Source organism: Helicoverpa zea, chromosome 12 (genome assembly GCF_022581195.2).
Source record: "Helicoverpa zea isolate HzStark_Cry1AcR chromosome 12, ilHelZeax1.1, whole genome shotgun sequence".
Classification (NCBI taxonomy): domain Eukaryota; kingdom Metazoa; phylum Arthropoda; class Insecta; order Lepidoptera; family Noctuidae; genus Helicoverpa; species Helicoverpa zea.
The window spans coordinates 2,569,665-2,591,598 of record NC_061463.1 but is presented as its reverse complement, the minus strand read 5'-3'; the positions used below and the strand labels follow the sequence as shown (position 1 = coordinate 2,591,598).

Here is a 21,934-nt window from a genome sequence, read left to right as displayed (position 1 = left end):
TGGTTCAGGTATTTTATTAATATCTAGGTACTAAATAATGTAAGTGAAACATACTGGGTATTCAAAATCATTTTCTCGTTTTATGAAAATGTGAATGAAGTCGTGGTGGCCTAGTGGGCAAAGAACCAACCTCTCGAGTATGAGGGCGCGGGTTCGATTCCAGGTCAGGCAAGTACCAATGCAACTTTTCTAAGTTTGTATGTCCCAAGAAACAAAATTTGATACTATAAAGGTCCTGAGAACGTTTTGGAGCGTGCTAATTAGTGTTCATGTTAGTACTATAATGGTGTTGTAAACATTTACAAAACCCCAATTAGGCCCTAGTATTATCACGGATTTATTCTATAGACACTACATAAAGGCTCTCACGGTGATAAGTCAGCTCTTTAGTTGAAATGTAAAAGTATCAAGAAACGCTCTTTAGTACTGAAATGGTGTTGTCTGCAACGTTTATATAACTAAAAGTGCACTATAAAAGTAACCAAAACATGTTTATAGTGCTATTTTGCACCGTAAACGATTCCAGTTATCTTTTTTATCACACTGGTGACCATTTTGTTTGTGTTGTGATCGTGAATCGTGAGTGTTCTTCAAGAAAACAAAATATATCGGTAAGTTATGCTTTATGTCGTTTGCCATTGTTGCTTAACATAACATACTATAAAACATGCATGGACCGATATGGTCTTACTCTCCCATAACTTGCTCTTGCGAAAATTATTGTATCGATAAAATCATTATGCTGATTTCAAATTTGACAATGCGCCATTATAATTTACGTGTTTTAATTAAATTAAAATTAATAAAATAAGGACTGGTCCCGAATATGGCTGCTATAGTACACATTGGTTTCAGCCGTGCTGCTAATGTGCTATCATGGCCGAAAACAGCAGCCATATTGTTACCGAAAACGAAATAGGGTTCGTTGTCCAAATATAAAATAAACCTTTTTTTGTCATAATGCTGGAAGTAATTGTACGATTGCGTTTGTTTCAGTGCTTTGCCTGCGTCGTAACATACTAAAATTAACGATGGCATATATAATGGACGTGGATTGTTTCCTGAGCAGATATAATTTTTGATTTTGATTTGAACATCAAAATCAACAGGAATCTTGTAAGATTCCTCAGTAGATTTGACTTTATTGGAGTACAGATTTTAATGTTTAATTTTTGATTTATAAAAAAGATGTGATAATTATGTTGTTAAATAAAAAGATGCATACGCTAATGTCACAATAATTGTGGTATTAGCGTATGCATCTTTTTGTTGATAGTTATTCTCAAGAAGTCGAGATTATGCCCGCCGAAGTGTTTTTTTTCTATAATTGTTATGTTTTATTTTAATATTACTTATTGTGATGTCGACCGTAAGTGCCCCTATTTTTTCTAGGTTTAGAATATACATACATTCAAATACATCTAGCCATAGATCATGTTTATAATTAATACACAAATAAGAAACATTAAGTCTTTTTTTTAAACTCGGAACTAGTTTTCCTTATCATAATGGGACAAAATACATCATAGAATCGTAAGTTATGCAGACAATTTCACATTTAATTAACTTTCTGTTTAAGAATGCTATTATATTATGAGGTGCTCTCCCTCTTATATTCTTCATCCTTATTCCTGGCTAGACAAAAAGAAACATTATTGCTACAGCCCTGTTGTGGTACAAAACAAATATTTTGTACAGAACCATGTGCTACAGTGTCGACAGTGTGTCACCATTTATGAAATACTAGTCATATAATTGATTCTGAAAAGCTGGTATAGATGTAATTAGACCATTAATTATTCATTTTAATCCTTTTATGTCACGCTTTAGTGTCGTATGAGTAACACAGACTCACTAATAGTGCTATTTAGAATGGTTATGTCTATAGAAGGGTTTTCATGACTTTTACAGAACTAGCCCCGTAGTAATAATGAGGGAGCTTTTAAAAAGCTAAAAGGTTTCATAATAGTTGTGTAAGGTGCTTTCATAGTGCAGATTAATCCTGTAATTATGTTTTGGATACTACTACAAAACTAGTACTATAAAAAAAATTTTGACGCATTATTAGTGCAAAATAGATACATGAAAGGGTCGGTAAGGTCTTTAATAGTACTAAATAGTACCATAATCACTTTATACATATCTATTATAGTGCAAAACTTTAACGATTCTTTTGTATGGTCCTGTAAGCGTTCTAAGAGCTTAATTATAGAACTTAAATGCTCTTTATCTTATAGAATCAAAACGCTTTGTTAAAAACCTTTATAGTACAGACAGTCATAATGGTTACCATTACAGGCCTACTATAACACTGATTGGTGACAAAACGCCTTGGTTATAGAAGCTTTTGTTACTTGGGGTACTTCCTAAGTATATCTTTTCGGATGGCACGTTAAACTGTAGGTCCCGGCTGTCATTGAACATCCTTGGCAGTCGTTACGGGTAGTCAGAAGCCAGTAAGTCTGACACCAGTCTAACCAAGGGGTATCGGGTTGCCCGGGTAACTGGGTTGAGGGGGTCAGATAGGCAGTCGCTTCTTGTAAAGCACTGGTACTCAGCTGAATCCGGTTAGACTGGAAGCCGACCCCAACATAGTTTGGGAAAAAGGCTCGGAGGATGATGATGAAAATGTGAAAGAATTTAGTTTCATTACTCCATTTGTTTTACATTTTAGACATAAAAAAAATATTACATAGCACAATAAACGCCAAGTATTATAAGTATTAGGTACTTCAGACAGTAAAATAAAGAGTTACATATTTATGAATACGTGCAGGCAGGAATATGATTTCAGTCAATTTCGGATAGTATGTTACCAACTTGTATTTTTACGCACAAAACGGATAAAGATTTCAAATTCAAACAACCGCGATTTATCTCTAATTGCGAATCAACAAGCTCATTAATAAAAACTGACGTCAGCAATATGGCGTACATTATTACGTCACAAAACATTGGTTTACCGCACACAGTAAGGAAAGATGAGCGGAGGTGCCATAATGCAGGTAGGTCAGACGCCTTCTTCTAGGTAATATACTAACAGTGAACATGACCTTAACCATCAGTTACGGGTTCTTAGAGACATATGTGTATGATTCATGGTATTACATAAATGGGCAAGTTCCAGCCTTTTAAGAGTGAAGATAGTAACGTTCCTCAACTCCTGAACACCCGCATTTTGGCGCGCAACTTTCTTAAAAGATTTTGCGTTATGACATCTCCACAAGTCATTTTGTTCTCCATGGTTTACCGAAACTTGATACCTACGCTGTATGGGCGTATATTTTTTATGGAAATCTATGGGCTATCTCATTCACGTGGTTATTGTGATTGCGATTTATCAACGCTGTTTTCATGACCTCGTAAAACGTATGTGTTGTGATTGTTTTATCAAAAAGTGGGATCATAGGATCCAGTGACAAAGGGCACACACATTTGTTTGTTGTCTACTATACTGATTATTTTTTTTTTTATCTAAATTAAGTGAAAATAATTTACAATAGATGAAAAAACCTGTAACTAAAAGGAACTTTAGCACGATGTAATGGACATTAGACTCGAATAATACGTACTTTCTTACTTACCTGATTCGGGAAGTAGCTCAACCGGGACGCGTGTACTCGGAACAGTCTCCTAAAAATAACAACCTATAAAATAAATTATATTCATCCATAATAAAATACACGTGAATCATCCAAGCGTAAGTACAATTACGAACTGTCCGTTTTCATATCGAAACATAAAAATTGTATAGCTTCAAATAGTTTTTGCTATCAAGTAACAAAAACAAAAAGATATTTCATTTCCATTTGATATCTTTTATTAATTATTTTCTTTTGATTCTACTATAAAGTCTGGAAGTAGCATCAGTTACTAAAATAATGGAAGGCAAGCGGTTGTCACAAAATAAGCATGGATGAGGACGAATGTAACACATGCAAAAAAGAGTTTGAAAATGAACGTGGATGGATGGAGGGGGAGACCAAAGAAAAGATAGAAAGATTGTCTAAGAGAGAGGTGACAAATATAAGTAGGAAGTAAATGTTAGTGCCACCATTTATTCCGTGTCCTTTAAATCGAACCCAGATAAAAAATTTTAACCGAAGTTGTGTTCAGAAACTTGTCAAACCTTAAAACCGTGTCAAACATGCAAACATTTATTATATGACTGACCACAAAATAAAATGTAAATCCAGTTAGGTAATCCTACATAGTAGTTCAATTTACACATGATCAAATATATAAATAAACAAAATAATAACCACGTCATATGTACATACGTATGTTGACAGTTACCGCGAATTTGAACGAATTTACATTATAATGACGGTAAAGATTATTTTTACATAGCGTATATTTGTATATTAAACATATTTAGTATGAATTATTTAGAACTCGTACATACATATTATTTAAATGAACTAGATAGTGAACTAGGTAGTAGATGAAAACCTTTAAATCCTTATTATTAAAGAATATCTAACTACTTCCCTAAGCTAAGAGATTCGTCCCATCGCACATAGGGGTATTTTGCACTTTTAGCCGGGCGAAACTAGTAAAAACAAACTTTCACATAAAAGAAAAAAATTCTACTTGTTAGCCAGCCAGGTAACTACTGAACGAAATCTGAGCTTTTTTGGACTCCTACCCACACGCCAGCTACCCACAAATCTGTCAGAACTTGATCGTTGTCACATGCACTCACGTCAGTTACTGGCTACATTAAAAACGTGCCGTGTTTGATACCTCAGAGTTTTTTTATTGCGAGTTAGATAACCAAAACTACTATGGATTATCATAATACAGGTAAGAACAGTTTTATTTGTTATGATTTACAAATGTTTACGTGTATTTTTAAGACTCAAAATCAATTTTTGAAGTTCAACATTTTTAAACGTTTTTTTGTATGAATTCTACTATTCTCAGGGATTAAAGTTATCCTTCCGAGTGTTTCCGGGTAACGATTTCTATTGTAACATATTACAAAATCTGTCAGGTGATAGATATTACACACATTGGGTGCTACTTTTTGCTACTTTGCTTGAAAATAATGGTTAATGGTTTTTAGCTAACACCAGCAGAAAAGTCTAAGTTTTGTCGAAAGTAGCAAAAAGTCCAAAAAAGCTCAGATTTCGTTCAGTAGTTACCTGGCTGGCTAACAAGTAGAATTATTTTCTTTTATGTGAAAGTTTGTTTTTACTAGTTTCGCCCGGCTAAAAGTGCAAAATACCCCTATGTGCATCGGTCTATTATCCCCTCTAGATGGAAGGACGATCTAGCCAAGATCGCCGGGAAGCAGGTGGATGTGGGTTGCTGAAGATCAAATCAACTGGCGAAACTTGAGCCTTTGTCCAGCAGTAGACGTTTTTAGACTGAAATATGAACAACGGTCTATGAGAATGAACAATGATACAGTTGCATCTACGCGTAGGCTAACATTATACTGTTCTAACGTGTCTACAAATCGTCATTATGCATAGAGATGAATTCTCGTAACCAAAATTCAACCTAAGGGGATATTATCCAACCTCTAATAATAGGTAAACAATAGCCATTAACGCGGAAACGTACTAAATACGTACTAGGATAATATTTAGTGTTAATTAATACCTCACAAGTAATTGATTGGCGGTTAGTCAACAGATCACGTTCGCATCATGATCATAGTCAATATTGACTAAATGTTAACATCACTAACACAATTTGTCGTTGGAATTTCCCGAAATTATATAAGATTTTGATCAATGCAATTCTTTGAAAATGTATCCCATACCTACAAACTTTTATAAAAAAAAAAAAATAAAAAAAAAACATGATATTTCTTGACTTCTGATTTTTTTGGGTCATAAATAGGTTCATCCACCTACTAAAATACAGCGTATGTACCTACACAGAAAAATATATATAGAAGTGCTCCAAAAGTGTTTCATGTATCAGATTTTAACACAAAACAAATAAATCATTACGATTGTACCACTCTCAAAAGCACAGACATAATAATTTCCCAAAAACAAATAGGAACTCGTTCAATTTCCACGTGACACTTGTTTGGTGTTGCCATTGCCATTAAACTTCCCCCTTTCAGTGGAAGTCAGTTTAACGTGACAAGAGACAATCCCAGTCTCGGAGTAAGGAAAAATGAGTGGAGATGCCATAATGCAGGTGATGAGGCACCGTCTTCTGTGCGGAAACGACCTGTTATGAGGCGTTCGGGTTCTTTGAGACAACGATTTTTCTGGTCGGGTCCAAACAACTTTTCTTTATGAAAAATCATCAAATGACCCCGCTATGGGTTTGCAGAGTAAGGGAATGCCAGACTCTTACTGACTAAAACCCACGATGTTCCTTCTTAAGCCCTTTATATGTACTAGGGCCGCGATAGCTCTTTCGAACAATCCCGCAACCCCAGTGAGTTATGGCACCTCCGCTAGCCATTTTGTTCTCCGTAATCGCAACGTACTACATCGGATGTGCGTGAGGCATGAGTAATGCGCTAAATAAACTTCTGCAACTACCCCGCGAGTTTGTTTAGGCAACCCTTCCTGTATTTTACACAGGTTTTGGATGTGATTTGAGTAATGATAGACTCATTTTGTAAAAAGTTGAGAGGTACAGTCAGTTAATTTAACAGATTGCATTTTAAACAGAATATGAAGTAGGTACTTTCACTTCATGTGGAAATAAGTGAAGTAAGTAGTTTTTGCTGTATATAAAACCTGTTGATAATAATAGATATTGAGCATTTCAGCTTTCGCATGAGGATCGAAATTCATCCGACAATTAAAATATTACAAAATTGTAAAGTCACCATGTTTATAATTCCGAATGGCACAATCATGCTAAAAATACAAAAGACTCTTCTACCTAGGTAGATAGTTTCCTAGTAGTAATCTCCGGACAAATTATGACCGCTTAACCTAAAGACGTACGGAACGGCATAGATTACGCTCTACGTTAATACAGCTCATAAAACATATGACATAACATTATGACGTATTATAACCAACATATGTCATTATCGTTCTATTATCGCGTTTTATGACCGTTTTATTGGCAGTGGCTAGCGAAATGCAAAAATCTATAGAGTTAGACGTTAAGGGGCGTTCATATTGCGAAAACGTGATGGCGGTGTGGTTAAGGCGTGGCCCCGACTGTACTTTATTTTTTTTTATGCAATTTTTGAGATCATAATTCCAAGTAGCTTGACGTTTCGTAAGAGCCCTTATAGGTCTATCCTGCTAATGTTATAATTGTGAAAGTTTCTGAGAATATAGGACGTATATTTGTTACTAGCTGACCCGGCGAACTTCGTACCGCCTAATTATTGGAGGCATATTTAGTAAGTCACAAACACAAGACACCTGTTACAGCCTTTTTTATCGTCCCACTGCTGGGCACAGGCCTCCTCTCACATGGAGAAGGATTGAGCATTAATCACCAACACACGACACAATACTTTTTATTTTTTCCTTATTGTGTCACCGTTTAGACCTACCCTGGACTACGACAAACATTTTAAAACCAAAATCAGCTCAATTGGCCCAGCCGTTCTCAAGTTTTAATCAAACTAACGAACAACAATTCATTTTTATTTATATAGATTCCCGGAAAAACGGCTGGACCAATTTGGTTGAAATTTGGTATGTAAATTGGTGATACCCTGGATTAACATATAGGATACTTTTTATCAACAGAAAAACGGGCGAAGCCGCGGGTGGAAGCTAGTTCGAAACAAAAGATATCTTGACTTTAGAAATAATACTCTGCTAAACAAGTTAATTAAGAAAGTTGAAAGAGTATTTGCGAGGAAAGTTGGAAAAATCATTTTGCACTGAAATACCCAGTGTCGTATATCATACGTTTGGCAGTTGAAATAGCCAGTATGTACTTCTCGACGAAAAACCCAATTTTCATGAACTTTGACAGATGTCCGGTACTCGCATACTGCTATGAAAATCACATTCATAATGTGGTAAACTCAGTAAAATTTTATGTCGCAATGAAATAAAGGTTTACTGGTATAATTTGTGGTAGAGTTTCTGTTATTTTTATCTCCTTATTGATGTTTAAATAATGCTTAAAAAACTTCTAGTTTACAACATACGAAAATGTGCAATATTTTAGAGGGCTTTGTACGACTAAAAATTACAATTAGTGAGATCCAATAGGTAATGTAGCTTTAGATTCAATAATTTTGTTTTCCTTATACTTCTAATTATTTCAATTTATCTTTGTGTACAAAATTCGAGAAATAATCCTTTTATAATAGCTATTTCATAAAATATAGATACCTACTACGTCACATTTTCACGTAGACAAGTACATGTGAACTTCGCCTTAGATCTAATCCCTATATAGTATCAGTTCTTCTTATAAAACCGAGATATAATATTATTATGATAATCATGATAACTTAGTTCAGTAGCTAGCGAGTCGTGAAATAGTTACATACTTTAAAATATATAGTGCTGTAGTATATTGTACCAAGTGCTTTACGATAGTCAACCTTATGTATGTGACATTTGAGTGCAAATTGTTTTGATGGAAAGTGATTCTGTGATTTAATTACTTTGTGTGAGAATTTTTCGGATTTATTGGAACTGACAGAGGATAATTTTCCCAGGTATGACTATTGATAATGTTTGATAAGTAATTATTTTGATTATTGATTCTCTTTAACTATCGAGATTTAAAAATGTTATTTTTATTTATAACAGAAACGAAACTCTGTAATTCCGTAAAAACATATCTGATCCTTAATATCCAATTATTTCCTTCCATTTATTTAGGTAAGTTATATAATATTAAAGTATTGTTGTGTCCCCAACTTCATGCATCATAGGAGATTATCTTAAATTAGGTGCTCGTAAAATGTAGCCCAAATTGGACTGTCTTGGGACTATTGTGTTTTATGAAAAGAAATGTCATAACATTTTTCAGTACGTGTTCTATTTTTAACCGATTTCAGAAAATATGGTTCTCAGTTTGTATGTTTCACCTGTGTTTGTATGCTCACCTGTATGTATGTTTGTTCGCGATTACCTCACATATGACCGAACCGATTTAAATCTGATTTCCAGAATAGTATTTGTCAGATTTAGGAAAATTGAAGTTATAGTAATCATTGAAGTCGCTTTACTATTTTTTTGAAAAAGTTTTTTTTTACTTGACTTTACCTACTGTTCACCTACAATTACTTGACTGTTCTTTTTCATTCTATAGTTCGGCCATTCAGAGAATGCGTTCCTGACACGTCGCGATTGAACTGACGACGTAACTTTGCAATGGCGTTGCAGTTACGATAAAAATATTTTTGCTGGTTGTTTACCGTTTTAACAATTGAGGAGCATTAAAACAACATTATTATATCAATAATCAATGAATGTTATTACGTCGTCAGTTCAATCGCGACGTGTCAGGAACGCATTCTCTGAATGGCCGAACTATAAAACATAAGTTAATCTTTTTAAAATAGATGAAATAGGGAAGTGTGCCCTTATTTCCTTGGCCTATTTCTAAGTCTTGATATATGAAGCCTGGTTAAGAGCACAATAGCATGATAAATGGTTTGGAGTGTTCCCGAATATAAGATGGATTCCTACTAAGAGAGATTTCTTGGTGAATAGATATGTGCTTGACAAGATTGTCAGCCTGGAATTTGGCACTGAAAAGAATTTCAAATCGAACCAGAAGTTTTTAATATTAGCGCGCTGAAGCAAAAGTAAGTTTGTTTGCTTGAATGCGCTAATCTCAGGAACTACGGGACCAATTTGAAAAGTCCTTTATGTGTTAGATAGCCCATTTATGGAAGGAGACTACAGGCTTCCTTTTATCCGTGTGCGTAAAGTGGTTACCATGGAAACTAGTTCTACATAAAAGGAAGATTAACACAAAGCTGATTTTTAGAAAAAAATATCGATTTTCAAAAATAATAGACAATGTATGAATTTAGCTACATGCCTAATTAAATCTTTTACATTTTCGTTATAGTTTTTAGTAATTATCACTTTCAAATCAACGTTTGGTATAAAAAAATCGCATTGCAGTCGAAGAGTTTATGACATTCATAATCATAATTCTAAGTACCTTTTTAGTATTATGTAGCTTACTACAGATAAGATATAAACAAAACAAAAACATACAAGCTAGAATGACACTTTATTTTTCTAAAAAACCTAGTAAGCTCTCAAGTACGTCGATAATTACTTTTTGAATGGTCTCTTGCTAACTTAAAGAGCTCTATTGAGAAAATTCTACGAAAAGCCAGTAGTTTTATGGAACTCTTTTATTTGGTGTCTTAATACGATAAGCTTGAAATATTTTCCGATAATGGCGTATATCGTCACTGCTCAATTTATCGCCAATTATGACACCAAACAATTTGTTAAAAATTATCTTTTTTTTTGTCAACTTAATAAACCCTTCTTTTAAATCATTTTTAACGCTATAAGCTAACATAGGTACATAGATGACAACACTAGACGACGAAATGCGTCTAGTACTAAAACCATTCACTGTAATTTCACGCAATTTCAGTGTTAGGTATAGCTTTCAGCCAACAGGGCCCAATTATCTAGTACCTACCTAGCTACTGCTTATCCTATCCAATCTACTCTAATTCTATAAAGCTGAAAATTTTGTTCATTTGAACACACTAATCTTACGAACTATTTACTTGACCGATTCAAAAAATATTTTAGTATTCAGCCCATGTATCGTGCAGAGCGAAAAGCATTTTTTTATCTAGCTAGATACTTGACTTATATTGAAAAATTCTTCCAGTATTCAGTCCATTTATCTTGGCAATCTATAAGCAATTTTTTATCCAAGTGCGCGAAGTAGTTTCCACTAGTTTAATAATATTACTTCCCAATTAAAACAGAGTATATCAATGAAGAACAAACACAAGTTGCAGTAACTTACAACTCTAATGAACGAACATTGAATAACTACTGGAAGCGGGATGAATGTCACGTGCAAAGTGAGCACCAATTTATTAGTTTTAATTGTACGACACCGTGTCTTTGTTCTACCTATCTATATTGTTTTCGGAAATTGTACTATCCACCAATGACACTTATGACCCATCTTTAGAAAATTTTCATTTTTTTTAATTTAAGCAGTACTAGTTCAGAAAGCCCTTTTCACATAATGATATAATCTCTCACCAAGCTGGATTATTTCTGTAGGCATGTTAGATTGATCTTCAGTTGTAAGCGACAGATGACAATGACCAGAGTCAAACAAATTACTATGGGTTGCTTGTTACTACATGTGAATGTATGGGAAGCGGTTAAATACTCTTTTGTATCGTGTGCAAAAAAAATGCAATTTTAATAGTTTGCACTCAGTTGTATAAAATTTCTTTTATTGGTAAATGTGTACAATTGACTGCATTAAATAGTAGTTAAACCAGCATTTAAGACATTATTAAACGCTGCAGTTATATTTTTGTCATTCAAACAAGCAAAATGAATTACAATTCAAAAGCAGTCAAAAATATACAATTCAGTATCACATTTACCATTCAACACTTTCGTCCACCCTTCCGTATTTAACCAGCACTTGAGTTTTTATGTCACTCTTCATTCTCAACATGGAGAACAAGATGACGAGCGGAGGTGCCATAACGGAAAATCTCCTAAGAAAGTAGCGCGCCAAAATGAATAAAGGCGTATAAGGGCGAAGACAGTAACACAAAGAACGTTACTGTCTTCGCCCTTATACGCCTTCTTTGCACCCGATATTTTTAGTAATACCAAAAATCTCTGACAGATGTCTCAAAGAACCCGAACGCCTCGTTAGTTCACTCGTAACTGATCGTTTTAGTCTTGCCCACTGTATGTATTTGACCTAGAAGAGGGTGCCTGACCTACCTACATTATGGGATCTCCGCTTATCTTTCGTTACTCCGTGATTCGCATCCATCCATTAAAGATGGGTGCTGAAAAGAAATTTCCATACATTTGCTCGATATTTTCATGGGGTTTTTTTATATTTTTTCGTGACTAGAATGTCTGATTTATTACTAGGGTATGACAATGAATGTCAAACCTTTCTTTTGAACGTAGTATAAATATTTATGTATATCATTTTAGGCTTTTTGATGAGGCAAATAGGCACCTACGATTTATAGGCACCTATTTGTTGTGCTTTTTTGAACTGTGTTTAACTGACAACTTAAAGGTATTTATCATCAAACCTAAAGAACATTCAACTATAAATTAGGAGCCATTATTTACTAATGCATTCTTAACGATAGATTTATAGAATTTTAAATAAATATTTGACGGATGGATCGATAGACAGCTTATAATTTTCCTACCTATTTAGTGTAAATATCGACATTTAAATCAAAATGATTGATTACAGTATTACTACATGTTCACAACAACCCACAATATAGTATGTAGGTAGATACTCTATGTTGGTGTTTTTAAATAATGTAATATTTCTAAACTCGACAATATTCCTGAGTATAACGTTTTTCGAACAAACACACAACAAAATAAGAATGGAGGAATAGTCATATATATAAAAAACAAGCACAACGCAACTCTGGTTGAAACAAACTTACAAGACACTGACAGCCTGCTCTTAGTTTTAAACAACAAAGTTGCTATTCTAGGACTCTACCGCTCACCTTCCTTCTCTAACTTAACCAGTTTCCTTGCCTCACTGGACGAACTCCTCAAGACGATTAACATATACTCAACAGTTATTATCACAGGAGATACAAACATTGATATATGTAACACCACAAACAACAAACATCACGATTACACGTGCCTTATGGCATCACACTCACTGCTTCCGGCTATTACCAAACCGACGAGAGAAAAATCATGTATCGACCACATATACATCAAATGTAGCACAAAATCGAAAGGCATCATTTGTAAAAGCTCTATCACAGATCACGACATGGTTATGGCCCATGTGCCTTCCATCAGTACCGCCAGGAAAAAAAATAACCCCTGGAAATTTAAAATAAGCGAAGAGAACATAGCCCTGGAATTAGCTGAACATGACTGGTCTGACATCATGAGTCAAAACTACGCGAGCGCAGCAGCAACCTTACTCACGAAAACACTCACAGACTTAATAGAAAAACACACACACAAAATTAAAATACCGCGAAGCAAACTTAACTTACAACCTTGGATGACGCCTGGACTCATAAGATGTATTAAACACCGTGATAACCTGCATCTGTCCCTGAGGTCTGATCCAGAAAATACTTCCAAAAAGCTAATTTACACCCGCTATAGAAATTTTTGTAATAATATATTAAGAAAACTGAGAACTGACTACGATAGCCGACAAATACGAGAAAACAACAAAAACCCTCAAATGCTGTGGAAAGTGCTAAAATCCATCTACGACCCCAACGCTCAAAGAAATGCCACATCGAACGTAACGTCAAACTCCGCAGATCCAATCGACTGTCTCAACAAATTCAACTCGTACTTCACAGCAGTAGGAAAAAAATTAGCTGATACCATACTAACGAGATTATCTGAAACACAAGAATCCCTAACTAGCAAATATACGCCACACAAACATTCACCTATCACCTTCTTTCTTCACCCCACTGACGAAACAGAAATATCCCACTTTATCAGCCAACTAAAAAACGACAGCAGCCCTGGACCCGACAAAATTGGTGTGAGACTTTTGAAAAAAATACAAAACTCTATTATAGCTCCCTTAACACATATAATCAACCTCAGCTTAGAAACAGGTGTATTTCCTGAACAATGGAAGGTCGCTGCTGTGAGTCCAATTCACAAAGGAGGGCCCACAGATAAACCTGAAAACTACAGGCCGATTGCACTTCTTAGTATATTGTCAAAAATCCTCGAAAAAGTTGTAAATACACGTTTGATAAATTTCCTAGAAAAGAACCACCTCATCTCAAATAGACAATTTGGCTTCAGAAAAGGGAAGTCTACTGAAGATGCCACTTTACTATTAACAAATAACATATCAGATTGCGTCGAAAGGGGGGATCGATGCATGGCGGTTTTCTTAGATCTAGCCAAAGCATTCGATACAATTTCAACTAATCTTCTCCTCAGAAAATTAGAGTCATCCGGTATTAGAGGTAAGCCGCTTGAATGGTTTCATAGCTATCTAACAAACCGCAGTCAGTATGTCAAATCTGAGGGATACACTAGTAATAAACTCCATATCAACTTCGGAGTTCCCCAAGGTAGTCTTTTGGGCCCCACTCTCTTCATAATCTATATGAATGACATACTCAATCTGAACCTTCCGAACGCAGAACTAATATCCTACGCTGACGACACTGTCATAATCTTTCATTCCAAAACTTGGGAACACTTATTTAATTTAGCTGAAGAAGGCCTAGCAACAGTAGCACAAACTCTAAACTACAACCTACTAACACTTAACATAAAAAAAAACCAAAATAATCACATTTTTCAAAACCCTAACGTCCAGTCCACCTCCTAATCTCTCACTCAAATTCCACACATGCACTCCAAACACATCAAGAGAATCCTGTTCATGTGAACACATTCAACGAACCCAATCTATCCGCTACCTAGGCCTCCTCATTGATGAAAATCTATCCTTTAAAATACACATCCAATCTCTGTCAGGTCGAGTAAGAAAACTAATATACATCATGAAAAAACTCAGAGACCGAACACCAAAAGACATACTCCTCACGGTATATTACGCCATATGCCAATCAATCATTCAATACGGTATATCTGTTTGGGGAGGAGCGGGAAAAACCACACTCATAGACCTTGAAAGAGCCCAAAGGGCAGTGATCAAAGTACTTCTTAAAAAGCCGTGGCTCTTCCCAACAGACACCCTATATAAAGAATTTGCAGTTCTACGTGTCCGCCAACTATTTATTCTTAATGCATACCTACACACACACAAAACCTTGAAAAAAAGACCAGACTACAATACACTCACCTCAAAACGACTATTCAAAATCCCAATACCACGCACGACTTCCCTCTTAACCAGACGTTGCCCTACCTATCTCCACACAACTGTCTTTAATAACGTACACAGCAGGTTAGCGCACGACACAAATGAGCTGACACTTTCCTCGTGTAAGAAGATAATCAAAAAATGGCTAACAGGACTCTCATACGAAGAGACAGAAAATCTTCTCACAACACAATCTACACTCGAAAGGATGCATTAGCATACTTCGCACGCATGTGCACACACACACACACACACACACACACACACACACACACACACACACACACACACACACACACACACACACACACACACACACAAACACTCACTCTTTTGAGACTGATAAGCTAAGTTCGATTTAAATTAAGAATTTTGTTATAATTTTAACTTTTTTACTTATTAACATATTTTATTTTACTTTTAACGTCTAGAAAGAGACAATTTTATTTTTTTAGAAGATGCTCCAATTAGTTATAACTTTCTTAGCTTTCTTTTACGTCTTATTTAAATTTTTATATTCTATTTTTGTCCACATAAACACCGCATACGTCCTATAATTCGACAAAAGTACTCATTGTAACCGCAACTCGGGCTCCCAAGATACAGGCCTAGCCTAGTTTGGGGACCGCCGATCCAAAAAAACCAATGTCTGCTACTACATATAGTTACCTACACCAAATCAATGTACCTAAGTTAATTTTAAGGCAAACTATGTAACTGTGGATAAATAAAAATTTTATTTATTTATTTATTTATTTATTTTAATGTTATTAGTTTAATCTTGTCTTATTTGGTTACGAGTGTATCATATGTTGAAGTTCTTAGCTGTATGTAGCTTTAAGGTTAACCCTGAAATAAATTAATAGTTATTATATACCAACACAATAATTGGATCTACGTTAAAGCCTTTTACAGCCTTTTTTTTTTATCGTCCTACTGCTGGGCACAGGCCTCCTCTCACACGGAGAAGGATTGAGCATTAATCACCACGCTTGCTCAATGCGGGTTGGTGATTTCAGACTTTACAGTCCAGGTTTCCTCAAGATGTTTTCCTTCACCTTTTTATCAGCCATTGGTGTCCAAGATATATTTAGAAAGTACATACAAACTTAGAAAAGTTGCATTGGTACTTGCCTGACCTGGAATCGAACCCGCGCCCTCTTACTCGAGAGGATGGTTCTTTACCCACTAGGCCACCACGAATCATAAACATCTATAAACAGGATATTTTCCAATGAATTGAATACAAACAATGATGGTAGTTTTATAAGCATATTAGTGGGAGTTAGCTGCACTCGTGGCTAATCTCTCGCTAAGCGGATTGAGCAATTAACTGATCGGCTAGCCGAGTCATCTCTGTTTGTTTACATTGCTCTGTGTTTGTGTAAACTATTGTATTCTAGTTTTCATTTATTATATTGTATTTTAGTATTTGTTGTTATACCAGCAACAGAAATACATCATCTGTGAAAATTTCAACTCTCTCAACTCGCCTGGTGACAGACGGACGGACGGACGGACACAGGAGCGAAAACAATAGGGTCCCGTTTTACCCTTTGGATACGGAACCCTAAAAAGCAACTCTTTTGATAAACGATAACTTATTTTACGTTTCATAAATCAAATAAATTCATTTACATAAACCAACGTGTGTGTATTTGAACCAAATCTCATTTTGTTCTGAATGTGAAAAACAAATTAGAATGTCAGTTAAGTGTCTGTTTTGTCACGGAAAACAGTAATTATGAGTGGTGTAAAATAACCACTACGTATAAAAGATTATAATTACGCTTGATACTTTGTTTGTTAACTCGTTTTAAAACTATGTCTTTAACTAATTATTTACCCGTTTCTAGGAGATCTTTTTAACCTATTTATTATTCTTTGAAATTTATGTTCCAAAATACATATTCAAAACAAAAAATGCCCATTTACTTTATTAACTTACATTACCTTTAGTAACCGCCCTACTTTTAAATGCAGAACACATAAAAATGCATCTTAAGAGACTAGTAAATTGCATAAAAGTGCAGCACACGTACCTAAGATATAAAATGCAGGCATTAAATTTTTACAGGGCTTAAGGACAGTATAAATAGTAGTTGGTATAAAGTTTATAGCCCAGTTTAATGGTAATAGAAATTATAGAGCTGGGAAAATAGTGGATATAGAAATACGTGCCTTTTGCTTTCGTTTCACTCGCATTTTGATAGTAGGTACAATTTACAAACCATCATCATCATCATCTTCCTGACCTTATCCCAATTATTTAGTACATACTTCTCCGTCTGACGTCATATCACAAGTGCCGTAACGACTTTCACACAATCCATCCGTAACTTCACAAATACGGGAAAAGACATAACTCTACACTTTTCTGTCCCACTGTCCCATAAGATTCATTTATTTTTTACTAGCTTTAGCGTTTCCAAGAAATTTCTTCAAAAGTCCGGGATAAAAACTATCCTATGTTCAAAGTCAACTCTATCTCTGTACCAAATTTTATTAACATTAGTTCAGTGGTTTAGGCGTGCAAGCGTAACAGACAGACAGACAGAGTTACTTTCGCATTTATAATATTAGTAGGGATAGTTGTATTTTTTTTTGGTAATATTTCAAGAGCCCGTTTACGAGAGCAGGCATGGGCAAAACATTTAAAAATCACCTTGGATCGCCTACATGGAACCGTCTGGTGTATGACGTGATAAAATTCAGTAGCAATTGGAACGTTTACGTCCATCATGTGTTATCAGTCGCCATAGGTTTTAGGCGAACAAGGGATTCGTGTAAAACTTTTAATTTTATCTTATCGCCAAAAGGTTTTTGTGTTGTTCAGCATTTATGGCTGTGAGTGGGACGCCTACATTGTCGGCTCCATTTGATTACAAGTACGGTTATTTGACAATAAAGTAAGCGAAAACTGTAAAAAATAATGTTACGCAATTTTACAGCCAGTCTACGGTGTTGTACTCAGCATTATGCTGAGTCACGAACACAAGCCTCAACGTAATGCTAAGTGGTAACCAATATGTCATATCTAGATGCTGCCAATTTGTCCTTTCCAATAAGGATAATATTACATGACATTTATATCTCATAATATTACCATAATGCTCAATAACACTACAGAAATACTATAATCTCGAAATACGAAGTTCTTTTGTTTCAGACCTCCCGGGATTTTAAGATATACTTACCCAAAAGCCGTTTGTAGTAAATATCAAAAACGATATTGTTTTCATATCACTATAATATAAAAGTGTACTGCCCGTAGGGAATAATGCCTTTCTATCTTCTATCTAACTTTTATCTTAAACTACTCTATACCCGTAATTGTCCCTGTCTCGTAATAAAAATAATACTCTTAATAATACTCTTATTTATTTATTTACTAGCCGTTTTCCCGCGGCTTCACTCGAGTCCCGTGGGAACTACCTACTGTCCATACCGGTATAAAATTTAGCCTATGTTACTCGGGAAGAGCGTTTTCCATCAGTGAAAGAATTTTTCAAATCTGTTTAACACTTTTGGAGCCTTTAGGGTACAAAAAAATTAACAAACAAACATGATTCTTATTTGTCATATTAGTACCTACAGATTTCGAGTTATAAACAATCTGTGCCCCGATCGCTCCTCTGCATGACTGGGTAAGAAACATCCAAACCCTCTCATTTAATATCACTTAGGATTTTCTATAAGTAGCCAAATATTCTATCAATGACTGGCTTGAATTGCCGGGATATCTATCACCTTCAAAATCCCGGATTGTCGCGACTAAGTGAAAAGGGTCTTACGATAATTTATTCTTGCGATAAATCTTTGAGTCTGCACACTGCAAACTTTTAATCGGCCGATAGCTTGTTTGGGCTCATAATGGAGATGAATTACACTTTACGAAGATCAGTTATTTAGTTAGCCGGATGTTATTTAATTGCTTGGATTTTTTTTTTTTGTTTTTTATTACAATTGACAATTATCGGCCGACTGTTTAGTTTACGGGTAAGCCTAGTAGGTACTCGATTTTATACTGAAATAAAAAAATATTATGGTAGTAACTGACAACTGTTGGCCGACTATTCAGTCTTCAATGTGCTCTGAGAAACATTTATTCATAGCTGCGATCATATCCCGTATTATATACTTTATGGCGATACCTATGATGTTATTTCCACGTATTGTTTTACAAATGTGTGTATTTATTTAAACGGTTGCGTGTGGAGGTAAATATGAGCGTTTGTGAATGGCTGCTACAAATAGAGTTGAGTAACCTTACAAAATGTTATTTAGAGATAATTTTGTGAGATATTTGGGTTTATTGAGTTTTGAGCTCATAGGTGAAAACTTTGCAATAATTAAATAAATAATAATAAATAAATAAATGTTTTATTGGCATAAAAATACAATTACAAAGGAAGCCCTGGCTCCTGAGCTAGGTGAGACCTGTGCCTTATTTGACCTGACCTTACAGGAGCCAGTGTCTTCACCCATTGCCTAGGAATTGAGTTTTTCTTCGGACCAAGCGAATAAGTATTAGTAGTAGTAGCAGTAATACTTAAAATATTAAAAACAATGTTGTCTGATATTTATAATTCAAAACTCTGAGCTCGTACTTAATCAACGTAAATTACTTCACAAGCAATAAAATGAGCTGTCATCGAAGTAAGTCTATCATAATTCTAGGAGATTAATTAAGAAAATATAAATTATTACCAGCCTGAGGCGTCTACCAACATTTAAATAGATCGTATTTCTGGGAAGAACAACATTTAATCCTAAGTAACGTAATATTGCTCATATTTCTGGAGTCACACGAGCGTAAAATGAGTAAAACGTGTAAACTTATGACGTCAACACTCATTTACTTGAGAACGTAAAAAAATTGTCAGTCGTTATGGGTAATCAGAAACCAGAAACTCAGGGATCTATACGACACCACAAGTATCTAACTGGGTTGAGAAGGTCAGAAATACAGACGCTACATGTAGAACAGTGGTAGGTACTCGGCTGCATCCAGTTAGACTGGAAGCCGATACCTAAGTAGTTGTTTTTTTTGTTAAGAATATCAAAAATAGTTTTCAAAATACCAAGGTATGTCTGCTATGCGATGCTATTTTATCAGCAAAATAGCAATACATAAGTCTGACATGATTTATTGCAAAGATATAGTTTATAGGCCGGAGATTAGAACCTCCTTCAGTTTATCTCGAGAAACAGAACTATTCCCTTAGGATAGACCATTTGAGCGGCCGCAGCTGAAACATTTATTTATATCCTAAATGCTATAATCTGCAAATCTGAACTGTTAGGTAATATTCAACAAAATCAATTTAGACGTTTTTCACTTTCATTATGCACACTCACTAATATTATACTCGCAACTGAACTGATTTAAATGAAAGGGACACAAAGGGCCTTACTACAAAAACTTTAAACCCTGTTTTACACTTGTCTAATAAAATTTTGGCTGCAAAATGAACCATATGTCAACGTCATAATTTGACATTTTTTTAGACAAGGCATAAGCTGACGTTTAAAAGTTTTTGTGGTAAGACGGAAATAGTCTAGACTCTGAAGAAGGTAAAGCTACATTTTATCCGAGTGATGCCGGCTACCACTGCAATATTTTAATCATTACAAATATTTAATTAGTAACTTAAAAAAACAATGCAAACTATTTAATACACTTGTTTCTTTTCACATTTTCAAAATAACCATCTAATTTGAACAAACCTTTTCTCATTGGCAACCACATTGCGAAAACCATATCAATGAGAACACCCTTTATTTAATTAAAGGGCTGTTTTCACGAGCTCACGAATATTAATGTCTGTTATTTCGAATGAAAACGACTTGTATAAGTAATTGAATGAACAATATCTCGTTGATGAATTTTGTAAATTAAAACATTCAATTTACTGTCACAATTTATCTCGAATTTTGTTATTTGACCACACATGCGCTCGCACAAGTTTATATTATATTAGTCCTTTCTTAGACTCTAGCCGTCTTACCACAAAAACTTTTTAACGTCAGTTTATGCCTTGTCTAAAAAAATGTCAAATTATGACGTTGACATATGGTTCATTTTGCAGCCAAAATTTTATTAGACAAGTGTAAAACAGGGTTTAAAGTTTTTGTAGTAAGGCCCTATATTTCTAGAATATCTGTGTACCTAGGATTCAGTAGTTCATTCGGAAAAGCGTGACAGATAGACTGAAATAGTTACTTTCACATTTATAATATTAGTAAGGATCTCAATAAGCTTTTTGTACTATTGAAGAAAAATATTATAAAAAAAGATGCATACTTCTTATAAACAGAAGAAAAACGACATATTAAAATTGAACATGTTTAATAACGGTGTGTTTATTTGTACAGCGTTCAGGCTTAATTATATTCAGGCTATTAGCATCTACATTTTCATACTAATCCAATTAATCAATTTGAATATATCTCTGAATTACGCTTATAAGATCAAATGAGTAATAAATACACGACGATTGCCAAAATAAACATCATTAATAATTTGCTGTTGTTTATAAAGAAAATAATAATAAATTGACACACACGTATTTTCAGTACACAGATTCATATTTGTAGTAAGAAGAAGATTCATTATAGGTATATGTTTTTATGTTTTGTATTTTATTTTTAAGTTTAAGTTTTTGTTACTGTACATATTCTTATTTCAATAAATATGCTATTATATTTGGTGTCAAAACAAACTAAGCATTTTTTTTTGTTAGGTACTACAACTTTGAGCATTAATAACAACGTTTGCCCAAGGATTCCCAATTTCAGACCTTAAGTCCAGGTAAAGACTTTACTCAACTATTGGTGTCCAAAATGCTCTTAGAAAGTACATATTATAACTTAAGTTAGGCACATTAATACTTGCCTGACCAGGTAAAAAACCCGCACATAGTAATTGAAAGACTTGATGTGCTAACCACTACAA

At 34.6% G+C, this 21,934-nt stretch overlaps 1 protein-coding gene across 5 annotated transcripts in view; it reads left to right on the top strand.

The window, feature by feature from the left end:
* LOC124635038 (neuropeptide Y receptor type 2-like) overlaps positions 1-21,934 on the top strand; it is a 44,780-nt gene that overhangs the window by 9,387 nt on the left and 13,459 nt on the right. The window contains exon 1 of one of the 5 annotated variants that reach the window (XM_047170797.1): positions 8,451-8,623. The exons of the other annotated variants lie outside the window; for them this stretch is intronic. The gene's annotated coding sequence lies outside the window, so the exon portion shown is untranslated. Of the gene's footprint in view, positions 1-8,450; positions 8,624-21,934 lie in introns of those variants that run through there. 5 annotated transcript variants of the gene reach the window in all.